The sequence below is a fragment of the Hakea prostrata genome, chromosome 3 (genome assembly GCF_041222555.1).
Source record: "Hakea prostrata isolate BN-2017 chromosome 3, UWA_Hpros_2, whole genome shotgun sequence".
Taxonomy (NCBI): domain Eukaryota; kingdom Viridiplantae; phylum Streptophyta; class Magnoliopsida; order Proteales; family Proteaceae; genus Hakea; species Hakea prostrata.
This window is the reverse complement of record NC_142602.1, coordinates 71975038-71989485: the sequence shown is the minus strand read 5'-3', so window position 1 is coordinate 71989485 and position 14448 is coordinate 71975038. Positions and strand designations below refer to the sequence as shown.

General features: G+C 38.8%; 1 pseudogene; it reads left to right on the top strand.

Annotated features, from left to right (window-relative positions):
* The first annotated feature begins 13389 nt into the window (after positions 1–13389).
* On the top strand, positions 13390–13994 carry LOC149022972 (MLP-like protein 43; annotated as a pseudogene).
* Positions 13995–14448: the final 454 nt, after the last annotated feature.

The window sequence follows — 14448 nt, the reverse complement described above, 5'->3', positions numbered from 1 at the left end:
AAAATAATGCTCCCAGTGTGTTTATTGGCCACAAATTAAGCTACACAATAAAATTCAAGTCAAAACGACCCTAAATACCCCCCGAAACCAATGGTCGAATTTTCATCGACACCCCCACCAAAAGTCATCGACATGTCGGCGAAATGTTGTTGTGTCGGTAGTGTCGCCAGTCACCAACAAGGCAACATTGTCCGATATTTCAAACATTGGTCCTACATGATAGACTCCATTACAATATTTCACATTTTTATTTGATTTATGTATTTACTTTTATAAAGAACATTAAAAAATCAAAAAAAAATTATACATTTATAATGATTATAGGGGAAATTTTTTTCCTTTTTTATACATAAACGGGGTTAAAAAAAACCCAAGATCAAATTAAGAAGAACTAATCAAAGATCTGCATAAAGGAACTAAGGGAATTTTTAATATATAGAGGGGGGAACAAACACAGTGGCGACACCCACCAAACACTTTGAGAGTCTAAAGCGGAAACAACTCACAGCAAGGAAATCAGCCATATGATTATCAGTCATGCGGCAATGGTGGAACTGCAGAGAAGAAAAACCTGAACAAATAAACAACACATGGTCAATAGTCCATGACGTAACCCAATCCGTTGCAACCTCTAAGCCATTTAGCTAGGCTTTAACAGATAAACAATCTAAGTAGACAGCTATTCTCTACAAGTTTAACGCTTTAGCCATGAAGATCTTGTCTTAACATGCCTCTACCACCATAGCCATTGCTGAAAGAAGAACCATATTTGCACTTGGCGGCCACAAAATTTCATCCAGGTTCCCAAATCAAAACCGCACAACCCCCACCTGCCGTCAACACCTTCCACGCACCATCCGTATAAATCACAAAATGCTTCGGTTGATTCGGCACAATGCGAGCTAGACACTTCGGTGAGGATCATGTAGGCTATTGGTAAAGGTATCGAAGAAAAAGCTTTCAGCCAGAGTCACATTTGCTGCTGCAAGGGTAGATGTGGGAAAGGGATCTACACCATTAAAGCTAAAATTATTCCTTGACTTCCACACCTTCCAAATAATAAAAGTCCACATAGGGGTTAAATCACGCTTATCTACTCCCTGAAAAGAAAGACGAATAAAATCAAACCAATCTCGAAACACAACTCCCTAAAAATCAAAAACTCTAAATCTCAAAAGCGAAACCTCTTAACTGGATGCCACATGTTGGCACCTGAAGACCTCATGAACTAGTGACTCATCCTCCAGTTGCGAAATTGGGCAGCAAGGGGAGATCACCAAATTCCTCCAATTCAAATTATCTTGGGTAGCAACCGCATTCGCAATGCATTTCCATAGAAAATGTTGCACCTTTGGGGCAATAGGTAAAGTCCAAATTTCTCTCCATTGAGAGCAAGTGTTGATGAACTTGATGAACTTGTAACAAGACTGAACAAAACCAAGGAGCCCAAAAAGTATGTTGACTTGACTATAAATCTACTAGTTACATTGACCTCACATCCAAGAGTCTTCAACTGCTTCCAAGCATAAAGGAATGTTCTTGATCTCATGCACCTTAAAAGGCGGAAAAAAGAATTAAATAATTGATGATTCCTGTGAAATCCCCCGGATTTCTAACCCGATAAACCATGTATGTTTTCAGGATCGCGAACCCGGGCCTCGAGTTGACGACAACGGTGGGCCATCCGAGTCGAGCCCGAAGGTTCGGGAGTGGACCCAATGCAAGTGAATGACCCTAATGATGACTTGACACCTCTTATAGAATTTAAAAGGAGAGAGAAGTTTAGTCATGAAGGTTTTAAAAGGTGATATTGGCACGTCCATAAAACGATGATGGAAAATCCAAATGACGAGGTATTTTTACCCATGATTAGATCTTTGAAAGACCTTTCTAGCAAGCCAAAGATCTCCCAATTTGGACTTTGTTTGACCCCTCCAAACAGGACCGGTCGATCAGGCCGGTTGAACGGTTGAACGCCGGTCGACCGCCCCCAGCCCAGTTCGGGGCAGAATCGGGTTTTTCTCTCTAAAACCCTATTTTTAAGCCCTCTTTCACTCATACTCGCATTTTACATTGCTAGTACGAGGCTGAGGCTCAAGGAGGAGGAGAAACCAAGGGAGAAGAAGGTTCTTAACCATTCGGAAGCATGCCGACACCCGGATCTTTGCGGAATCGTTAGGAAAGGTAAGATTCATCAAACCCTCTTCTTTGGGCTTAGTTTTAGGAGTAGTTCTTCGCAATAAATGTTGGATCTGAGTAGTTGTAACATGATAGGTGTTTTGAACGCTTACAAATAGTTCCATTTATGTTTCCCTTTGGTTTGTATGTGATTTGTACGAGTCATTGCAAACGATTTTGCATTTTGGTTCTCAGACCTAGCCGAGAGCACTCGCAAGAGCCAAAATTTGGGGCTTTTTGATTGAGGTGGAATTAGATCAAATTTAAGGTAGTTAGAACCCTTTTGCTGCCAAATAGGCATTCCCAAAGTTTCGTTTCGATAACGAAATATTGATTTTTCGCCGAAACTAGGTCTAAAACGGTGGGTTTGAACATAATCGTCAGATTGGGTTTTGTTGGGTAATCTTAGGGACTATTTTGAAACCCATATGATTTCTAATATGTGTCTATTAATCTTCTTGCGTGATTATGAATTTTTGTGAGTTAATCGCCTACTCTTGTGACCGAAATTGGTGAATTTTAGAAAGGAATTGAATTGGAAGGTGAGGATTGACTAACCATGTTGTGTATTATTAAATGTCATTATTTTGTATTTATTTAGTAATACGAACCTCTCTAAATTGTTCGCTACCAATATATGGTTGTGTGTGACTTTGCGCGAACGGAAGGTAAGCTTGATGTTGAATGTTATTCTTTATTCGAAACTTTATATTGATGATGTGTATACGACATGAGAGCATACGTGATGGATGATGTAGAATGTGATTATTCTTCTTAACCGATCTTGTCAACTGGGGTTGTGGGTTCGACCATTGCCCTAGTGACCTCATGTGATGGTACCTATATTTAAATTGCATAAATGATAGGTGTCTAGAAGTGTTGGGCTAGGAATCCTTATGAGTACTACTACCCTTCCGGTAGGGGTATTGAAGCCGGTTAATCCGTAATGCTAGTGGATGGGTCCTGGATGTCGAACAGGCCCACTATCATCATAGAGAGGTAGAGTTGCATATAATATATAAGGACTCATGGGTGCTCAAGACCGATAACCAATCCGTGAGAGGACATAGAGAGCATCCTGTATATTATATGTGGACAACCACTGGGTTAAGGAATGGGGTCCAACAGATGCCTCCCGTTGAGGATTTCATTCATAGGTGGGAAGATATCGAACCAAAAGGGCACTAGGCATGAGGGGAGATACCCGTACCATATGTAGTACGAGACCGTATGACCTTGCACTGGGCTAGGATTATCATTGACACGCACCAAATCTCATACCAAACAATGATGTGAGAGAGTGATGACCTATACCCCAACCATGGATCAACAGGACTTTACCCAACAACCGCGGAGAACCCAATAGACGTCTCTTGTTGAGGGAGAGCGACTGAGACCGCCCAAAGGAGATTGGTGTTTATACTTAAAGCGTGTCTACCATAGAGACCACATGATAGAGTTAGGAATATCATATCATAATCATACATTATATTGGCCATATTGTTAATCACATACTTATCTTATATTTATGATGTGGAAATGATGGATGAATGCATGCCATGGATGTTAGTTAACTTCACTAAGTTCTATGAACTCACTACTTTATTTGTGTATATTTTAGACTTCTCTATAGGTTATGAGGACCCCACCCCTATGGAGGATCCTTCGTTGGGTGATTTCCATGAGAGCGTGATCGGGGAAGAGGTGGATGCGCATGATGCGTCATGCTCCTGTGTGGATTGTTCTTATGGAGTCGATTTCCATTAGAATATTCTTTAGAGGCTTCCACTACGAACAAACTATGGACTTTCTTTTAAACTCTGATGTTTATGACTTTGGATTCTAAACCTTGGATGATTGTAATCGATATTTAGGATTTTGGACTTTAATACTTGAACTTGATTATTCTTGTCCTTTTAATTTTGTTATATCATGTGTTGTATGGAATTGTCACTGAACCTAGGTCTTGCGGTATATCACCCCCACGGGTATTAGGGTATGACCGGATCCGGCTGAGTGGGGTGTGATAGAAGGTGGTATCAGAGCCGAGGTTCAAACAAGTCCTAACACCTATGTGATGTAGCAAGGACATCTTGAGTCATCAATCCATAAATGACTCTATAAAATAGAGGTGAATAATAGACTTAATATGAACTTATAAAATTTATCATAACAGTTGCATGATGAATCTAATTTGAATAAAATACAATAACTATATGGAATACAAAATCACACTGCTGCTATTAATTAAACAAAAGCATAAAGCACAATAAGTATATGAAATGATAAGTTGCATAACTAGTAAAAGACTTAAGTTCTAGAATATTACAACCCAAGTGTTAAGTGCAAGCGTGGTCAAACACGCATAATAATAATACAAACATAAGTTCGAAACATAATGGAACCGAGTGAAGTAAATCGGGGAGATCATATAATAAAACGATGTGGGGCCAAGACCTCTAGCGCTCTGGTGGAGGCGGAGGTTGAGGCATGTACTGGCGAAGGAACCTCTCCCAATGCTCAATCCGAGAGTTGATGTCCCTCATTCAACGGACCATCTCTTGCTGTTGGATATGGATCTCAGTAATCCGTCGGCCCATGAAGTGCTGATTTTGTTCTATCCTTCCCAACTGGGCCAAGAGAGAAGCCCACTGAGATGGGTCAACGGTAGGTGCCGGTGGGGCCCTCCTACGACGGGAAGGCTCACCCTCCTCCAGGTGGCGCCGCTCCTGGGGCCTACCTTCCTTGCCATCGGCAAGTAGGACCGGAGAGTAGGGCCCATCCTGAATACCCATCTGTGAGAGAGCCTTCTCCCAATATTCTCCCCCATGTTTGTCCTTAACTCATCGGTATTGGTGAAATCCACCCCAAAGTACCTAAAAATACGGGTCAAGAGACGCCCGTACCCAAGGTTGCAAAAATCGAGATGTAGCACCCGTTGAATCATGGCACGTTGTATGATGTATGCCAAGTCGATGGGATACCCCACATAGAGTGCAAAGGTGATGAAAGCATGCATGATGGATATTTCATCTTGATGCCCAGCCTTGAGCAAGATGTTGCGACTTACGATGCGGGAGATAAGTCTAGGGGAAAAGAGCATGTCCTTACCCCGCCGCACCGCACGTGATCACACTCCCGATCGCATAACATCAAGAATATAAGGAACTTCTCGATATAGTGGATTGAGTCATCCCCACCACCAGGTGGAATCCACCTCATCTCATCAGGAATATGCGGTACCCCCAAGATAGTAGCTAGTGTTTCAATGTCAAATTCAATGAACATACCTCGTACCCAAGACCGGACAGAAAGCACTATGTCGCCGTTGTTGCCTAAGACCTCGGCGAATGTTAGGTTACTATAAAAATACCGGATGAGATCGGGGTAAGCCGGCTCATCCAAATCAAGCATGCACCCCATTGTAAAGCTGCAAACCTCTCTTGGATAGGGAATGGAGCCATCGGGAGCGGCTCGACAAACCGCCCATACTCTATGGGTCGGTGTTGGAAGAAGTCATTGTACAATTGCTCGGCCTCTACCGTGCGGAATAAGTCGAGCTGTTGGATTCCCCGACCTTGTCCTTGACCCGCATCGGGCCCGCCCATGAGTCCTCGACCACCACCTCGATGAGCCATCTGAAATTAAGAAAAAATTTCCAAAATATTTAAGTGATATGAATAGTGTTGTGAATAGTGTGGTGAATAGTGCATGAATAGTGTTTTTTTCGCAAAAGTTCGCATGTTGTCATGGGAAAAAGTGCAGATCTGAAAAAAAAATGGGAAAGTAAAGAGAATGTCGTGAGCATTACAGATCTACAAAAATATTTGAAATGCCACGGACGAAAATGCGAGAAAACATAAATCTAGCCGAAATCTCACGAAAATGGTATGAGGAGAGAGCTTACCGGTATTTTCGCGGACAAAATGCTATTAAATCTTGCGTTCGGGCGTCGTACGTGACTAGATCTAGGCGTGAATGTGGAAGGTTTCAACCAAAAGTGAGAAAAAGCAAAGAGAGATTGTGGAGAGATCATAAAAAGTGAAAAAAAAAAAAAAGGGTTGGTGGAAAAGTGATTTTCTAGGTTGGGCGATGACAATTCGGGTATGACCGGATCCGGCTAGGTGGGGTGTGACAATTCCACTCTAAAGTGCTCCAGTTAACCAGCTGATGGACCATCTGCACATTGTGCTCCCTCTATGGACTACTGGTCTTCCCCAGTGGTAGAGAAAGGACCCACAACTCATTATAGACATGAGTTGAACTACCACTCCCAATCTGTTTCCTTAACCCTTTGATTAGCAACTCTCTCCCTTTCACAAGACTTGCCCAACCCCATGTAGTTGTTTGTCGTTTATTTGCCTCCAATGGAGAACAATTAGGGAAATACTTTGCCTCAAAAATTTGACACTACAAACAGTTTGGTTGCGTGAGTAACCTCCAAAACTGCCTAGCCAATTGGGCTTGATTGAATACCTCAAAATCCTGAAACCCCATACCCCCTACAGTTTTGCTCATACACATCTTCTTCCAAGTCACCCAATTGACTCCTCACCCTGCATCATTTTTCCACAAAAAATTCAAAACTATTAAGAAGAGATGAATCCATGGCCCCTTCACTAAGAGTGTTGGTCATTAGTTATTATGAACTAAATTACCCCGTGATGGTAAAATTTTCCTAAACCATCATAATTGTTAAACATCACTCCTTTGGCCCCATAAAATGATGTTGATAGCTCCACACATTGTAGAGGGAGACATCCTTGCATATATTTAAAAACCACAAACAAGGGATTCCCTTTTACCCTTGGTCATATACATGATATAAAATTTTCCATTTGACAGTACTTATGCAATTATGCTTTTTTTTTTTATTGCCATCGCATGGGAGATATCTAAACTGCACCAAAAGCATGATTGTGGACATGACTGATCAAATGGATCCATTAAGTCATGGAACTAACTTTTAAAAACCATCAATTACTTTAGTTTCTTTTTGTAGCCGATGAATTCATATTTGGGGGGAATATTACTAATATAGGTGCGCCGGATGGGTGCGAACCCAAGACCTCTCCATGAGAGGTTGGGCTTTTAATCACTCAACTAACCCACCATTGGCCATTGATTACTCTAGTTAAAACCTCAGAATCATGTGGAGCTATGATTTGCTTGAGAAATAGAATTAATTGGATTTCATGGATTCATCCACATTAACCTTAAATGGGAAAAGGGGAAAAAAAGAAAGAAAAAAAAGTCAGGAAGAATTAAAACAGCAGAAGACAAAAAAATATTGCACATTTTTTTTCTTTTTTTTTTTTGTATCTATGGGTAACGTTGAGTCCGGATCATCTCCCCGACGGCTATTGACCACAAATTATAGGGGGCCCATAGGATTAGGGTGATGGGTTTTTTTTAAAATATATATTTTATTATTTTTTACTATTGTGCCCCTAATAGTTTGTGGTTGTAAAGCCGTCGATGGAGCACAGAGTACTCATTTTTGATAGAAAACCCCTCACTTATAGAAGGGTTTGTTGGTGCAACCTAAAGGGAGGTGTTATACTTGTATAAAGAAGTTGATAAATTAAAGTTTTTTTTAGGGGGGAAAAAGGGATATTGAAACATCATTTTGTGTCTTGCCTTCTACTAGTATTGGTTAAGCTATGTTTGTTTTATAGTGTGTGAAGTCTTGAACATTTATGATAGTGTTTGGCATGCTAGTTGGATTGATTTTTGTTGTTTTTATTGTACTCACATATATGATTATATTGCATTAGTGTACTTAGTTGGACGAGGTTTGGAATGCTTGGGTGTTGATGGGTTGTGTTGACATGTGTGGGGTTTGTCGATTTGAACATAGTGGTTGCACATACATGATGATTCATATTTCACTTTGCATGGCATTAGGTTTATCCCTGGTCTTTGGAGATTATATCTTGATGGGTTGTGTTGACATGTGTGGGGTTAGTCGATTTGAACATAGTAGTTGCACATACATGATGATTCATATTTCACTTTGCATGGCATTAGGTTTATCCCTGGTCTTTGGAGAGATTATATCTCCATTTTTCAACCTAGATAGTGTTTGTCTTGATACAAATATTGTCAAGGGGTGTCTTCATTGGTTGTTGGGGTTCACATGTGTTTCATGGGTATGGTTTTGTCAAGCTTGTATGGTTTGGGTGAGAATACTTACCTTTAAGGTGTCTTGAATTTATGTTGTTTGTCTAGTGGGCTATTTTGCACTAGTATTGCATGCTAGGTTAGGTCATGCTAGTCTTTGGATTTTAGAGCTTGTGTGCATTGTGTCCTAGGTATCAGCATAGGTGGTATTTGGAATTTAGTCCTTAGATCTAGCGTTTCATTAGTGTGGTCTTAAGGGATCACTGTAGTTGTTGAGTCTTATATATATTATTTTTTCCTTATCCCTGGTTGATGTCTACTCTAAGTTGACCTGGATGTGTCTAATGATTGACTTGTGCCTTCCCTGTGATATGTGGGTGGTGAGGTCTCGATCTAAGTAGTGGTTAGTAGACCAGTTATAAAGTTAGGAGAACGATTGCATTTGGGTTTGCCTTGAGTGATTGTTTGATTGTTTACTCGATATTTTCGTCTTGTCATTAAATGTAAGTCTATAAGAGTGTTTGCTATCCTGAATTGCTCCCTATATCATGTTTTTTGGATAATTAGATATTTATTATTTTTCTTCACTATAATTTAAAAGATAAAATTTATTTACAACTTCTTTAGTCATTTTAAAAACTAAATTGAAATTATGACTTTGTTTTAAATGACTCATCTTGTAGTTTCTTGCATATATCATTGGTATTAGTATATAAGACTTGATATCTATGTGTTTGACATTGTATTTTGCATTTGTGGGTTTGACAATTGCCTTTAGTTTTTCATTTCTTATTTTGCGTTGTATTTGTTGATGTATGGATTACATATTGGTTGTATGTATTGATTTTAAAACTTACATTTAATGGAATGCTTCGACCTTTTAAGGATTTCTTAGGATTGGGATCTACCTAGTTGAGGGGGAAAGTTCTATTCTCATTTATTTTATTTTAGCAATGGTCACTGGCAATTTAACCTGTTGTTTTTTTGTCTGTTAAAGTTTCTTTCGTTGCTCATGTGTTGAATTTTAAATTGTCATTGTCATGGTTTATATATTAAAGTTGGATTGTTTAAATTATTTTTCTCTAGTTGGTTGGTTCTTTTATGTATCATATGATAAGCATTAGAGTTGACTTGGTTTATATTGTGAGCATTTGTGTAGATTCATGGCCTATTTTTGGCAAGGGTTATTGGTTTAGTTCCAAGTTGTTTATTATGATGGTTCCAAGTTGTTTATTTGATCTCTTCTTATATCTCTCCATCACATATTATGAGGGGGACCAATGTGAAACCCAATGAGAATTCTATCTCTGATTCATTTTATCAGTACTCTGAAGTGGGATATACCCTTAACGTGTGGTCAAAAACACAGACATCTACCATGACACATAAAGAATCTAGATTCTTCATTCACTTACTTCCAAAACACACTCATGGGTTGTCTAGACCCACATCCGGACATTTTCCTCTTCTCTGATTTGATGTCTCTACCTCATTAAAATTGGTGGTTGGGTTAATAATGAAACATTTACAGTTGTGTTTTTAACCACAACATGGTACATGATTAGAGCATTGTACATGATTTTTTCTAACCTTATCTAATAAATTTTTTGCATAAGACCTTACCTAATAATTGAAAGCATAATCTTTTTTTTAATGGAAATAGCATGAAAAGATGAGATAGAATTGAGAGGAAGTTACCCAATAATATATGTAAGAAGAAGAAGATAAAATAAAATAAAAAATCTATTAGAGTAATGACCGCCAGTGTTTTGCTGCCGGTCCCAAGCCCGGGTAAAGGAGGAGGGTTGGTGCGTCAGGTCGGCAGCCGGCACCGGAAAAAATCTAGCCAAACATTTTTTCATGGATTCGACCTTATATGATAAAAGCTATGCTAAGGCATTCCCCGACAAAAGAAGCGACGCGCTACACTATGGCTCAGGTGTAGTGATAAGTGGGCAAGGGTTAGCTAGGGCATCCCCTTGTAAGCAACGCGTCGCATCGGCGCCCGAATGCGGTGATAAGTAGGCAAGGGTTCCCGCGCCATGGACGAGTGTGGGTAAAAAAGCTAGTCCATAAGCGTAGGATTAGATTGGCATCTTGGAACATAGGATCTCTAACCGGTAAGAGCTTAGAATTGATAGATGTTATGAGGAGAAGAAAGATTAATGTAGCTTGCATTCAAGAGACTAGATGAAGGGGTTAAAAAACCAAAGAGTTGGATGACTTTAAACTTTGGTATACTAGGGATAAAACAAATAAAAATAGATTGGGTATAATAGTGGATAAAGATTTTAAAAAAATGATGTGGTGGATGTTAAAAGAGTGGGTGATAGGATTATTGCTATCAAGCTTGTAATGGAGAAAGAGTTCGAAAATATAATTTGTGCATATGCACCTCAAGTAGGACTAGATGAAAGTCTAAAGCTAGAATCTTGGGAAAATATGGGTGGATTAATACAAGGAATTTGTCAAGGAGAAAAGATTATCATAGGAGGTGATTTAAATGGACATATTGGAAAAGATCAAAGAGGATATAAGAGTGTTCATGGAGGATATGGTTTTGGGGAAAGGAATGAGGAGGGGATTTCAATTTTGGATTTTGCTACTGCTTTTGATCTATCTATTATAAATACTTACTTCAAAAAGAGAGATGAATATTTAATTACTTTCAAAAGTGGACAGCATAAAAGCCAAATAGATTTCTTCCTAACTAGAAGGACTGATAGATTGTTGTGCAAGGATTGCAAGGTGATACCGGGGGAAAGCTTAACTGCATAACATAGACTTGTGATCTTGGATATGTGCTTAGTCCCAAGAACACATAAAAGGTCCAAGGTAAACTATCCCAAAATAAGATGGTGGAATTTGAAAGGAGAGTACTCTAAATCCTTCGTTAATGAAATAGTCAAATAAAGAAAATGGGATTTTAAAGGGGATACCAATGCAATGTGGAATGAGATGGCTATGTGTATTAAGAAGGTGGCTAAAGATGTTCTAGGTGAATCAAAAGGAAAGATCCATTCTTATAGAGAGACGTGGTGGTGGGATAGTGAGGTTCAAGTTGCCATTAGGAATAAAAAAAAACTAGTTTTAAGACATGGCAAAGAACTTAGGATGTTGAGGATCTTCAAAGGTATAGGTTGGATAGAAATGAAGCTAAGAAAATTGCGGGAAAATCAAGGGAAATGAAGTATGAAGAGTTATACAATAAGCTGGGCACAAAGGAAGGGGAAAAATCTATTTATAAGATAGCTAAGATGAGGGATAGGAAGAGTAGAGATCTTGACCATGTTAGATGTATTAAAAATGGAGATGGTAAAGTATTAGTTTGTGAGGAGGATATTAAGAAAAGATGGGAAACATATTTCTCTAGTTTACTAAATGAGCATTCTTCAAGCACTTATGTTTCGGACGATTACACTTTTTATCAAGACACCAATGTCCGAGCTTATATACGTAGAATTTCAATGTTCGAAGTAAAAAAAGCTTTAAGGAGGATGAAACTCGGCAAGACACAAGGTCCTGATGAAATCCCAATTGAGGTATGGAAGATCTTAGGAACCCATGGACTAGTTTGGTTGACTAAGTTGTTTAATAGGATTATGAGCACAGGGAAAATGCCAGATGATTGGAGGAGAAGTGTTGTGGTTTCAATTTACAAAAATAAAGGAGATATTCAAAGTTGTAATAATTGTAAAGGCATTAAATTGATGAGCCATACAATGAAATTGTGGGAGAGAATAATTGAAACCCGTTTGAGACACTTAACTACAGTTATGGAGAACCAATTTGGGTTTATGCCGGGAAGATCTACAACGGAGGCTATTTACTTAATTAGGAGACTTATGGAAAGGTATAGAGAATGTAGGAAAGATCTTCATATGGTATTTATTGACCTAGAAAAAGCTTATGATAGAGTCCCTAGAGCGTTAAGTTGGCAAGTACTAGAGAAAAGAAGTGTTGCAAGTAAATATATAAATATAGTTAAGGATATGTATGATGGTTCGGTGACTAGTGTTAGAACAGTGAGGGGACAAAGTAATGAATTCCCGATAACAGTTGGGCTACATCAAGGGTCAACTTTAAGCCCATATCTATTTGCATTGGTAATGGATGAATTAACCAAAGACATTCAAGATGAGGTCCCCTGGTGTATGCTTTTTGCGGATGATATTGTGTTGATTGATGAAACCCAAGTGGGGATTAATACCAAATTAGAATCATGGAGAGTAGCTTTGGAATCAAAAGGTTTTAAACTTAGTAGATCGAAAGACGAATATCTAATTTGTAACTTTAGTCATGATCGGGCAGATGATGAGGTGGTGATACTTGACGATAAAGAGATTCCTCAAGTGATTGTTTTAGGTACCTCGGTTCAATCATAAGTAAAAGAGGTGATTTAGAGGATGAGGTTTCCCAAAGAATTAAAATAGGGTGGATGAAGTAGAGAAGTGCGTCCAGGGTCTTATGTGATCGGCCGCATTCCATTAAAGCTTAAAGAAAAATTTTATATGACCGTTGTTCGACCAGCTATGATGTACGGTGCAGAGTGTTGGGCTATTAAAAAGAATCATATAGATAAACTCAGTGTAGCAGAAATGAGGATGCTAAGATGGATGAGTGGCAAAACTAGGATGGATAAGATAAGAAATGATCATATTATATTTGGTCTAGGAGTTGCTCCCATAAGTGATAAGCTTAAAGAAAATCGTTTGAGGTGGCACGACCACGTTCAACGGAGACCTATAAATGCTCCTGTTCGGAGAAGTGATATAATCCATATGGAAGGAACTAGAAGAGCTAGGGGTAGACCTAAGATAACCTTAGGAGAAGTGGTGAGAAAGGATATGTATAGCTTAGGCCTTGTATTTAACATGGCCTCGAACAGAACTGATTGGAGGGCAAGAATCCATGTAGCCAACCCCATTTAGTTGGGACAAGGCTTATTGTTGTTGTTGTTGTTGTTGTATTAGAGTAATGAACAATTATAAATACATGCATTTTCAATTCTCAACTACACAAACTTCTTTATCTTGTCTATCTGCCACATTTCTTCCGTGCTTCATTTGCCTTTGAAAGTTAGGAACAATGGGTCTTAGTGGAAAGCTTTCAGCCGAAATAGAGATCAAATCACCTGCGGTTAAGTTTTTTCATGGTTCTGCAAATCATGCAGCCTACTTTCCAAAGCTCTTCCTGATGGTATCCACAAGTCTGAAGTACATGAAGGAGATCGAAAGAGCTTGAACTCCATCAACCACTACACTATTGTTTTAGGTAAGACTATATGGGCTAACCCTGAAAATGATTTAGAGTCATTCTTCAAAAATGTTTCAATAAACTGCAAATTTTTTCTTTAGATACCAATGAGAAATTCTAAACTCTTCTTTTCTTTTCTTTCCTTGCGTTTTGTTGAACAAAAGATGGGAATACAGTTGTCTCTATCAAAGGCAAGATGGAAGCTATAGATGAAAAGAATCTTTTTCAAACTTTGAGTGGGTTCAATGGACATGTTAGAAGAGCTTTACAGTGAGTACAAGCTTCATGTAAAAGTCTTCAAAAAGGATGGCAAGAATTATGTGAATTACACAATAGAATATGAGAAGCTAAGTGTGGAGGTCCCTAAGCCAATTAACTATCTGGAGTTTATAACCAAGTTTGGTAAGGGGCTAGACATGCATCTTCCTCAAGCTTAGAACCAAGGTCTTAAACCCTAATACCTTGGCTTGTTAGTAATCACTACTAGCAACTAAAATCGTACATCTATACCATGTAGGTTGCTTATGAGGACGAGCTGAGATTTTTGTATGTAATGGTAATGTTTGTTTTCCTTCCTCTACGTCTATGTGTCTTTGTAATGATCTTGGTATTACTAATGGAATAAAAAGGTTGATCATTGAACTTTTTTTTTTTTTGTACAAAGGGGTTTTATTAAGCCGAGGGATGGGGATATTAATATGTCTCAGCAAGAGTCGAACCCATGACCTCTTCATTAAGAGGTGTTGGTTTGAACCATTACAATGATCATTACAATGATCAAAGACAAACACAATTCAAAAAAAGTCCCTCCCAAGACTATAGAAATAAATGGGAATAAGAAAACATTCAACTGGTGATTCTTTCATGGCTTTCAATATTAGAGAATTAAAT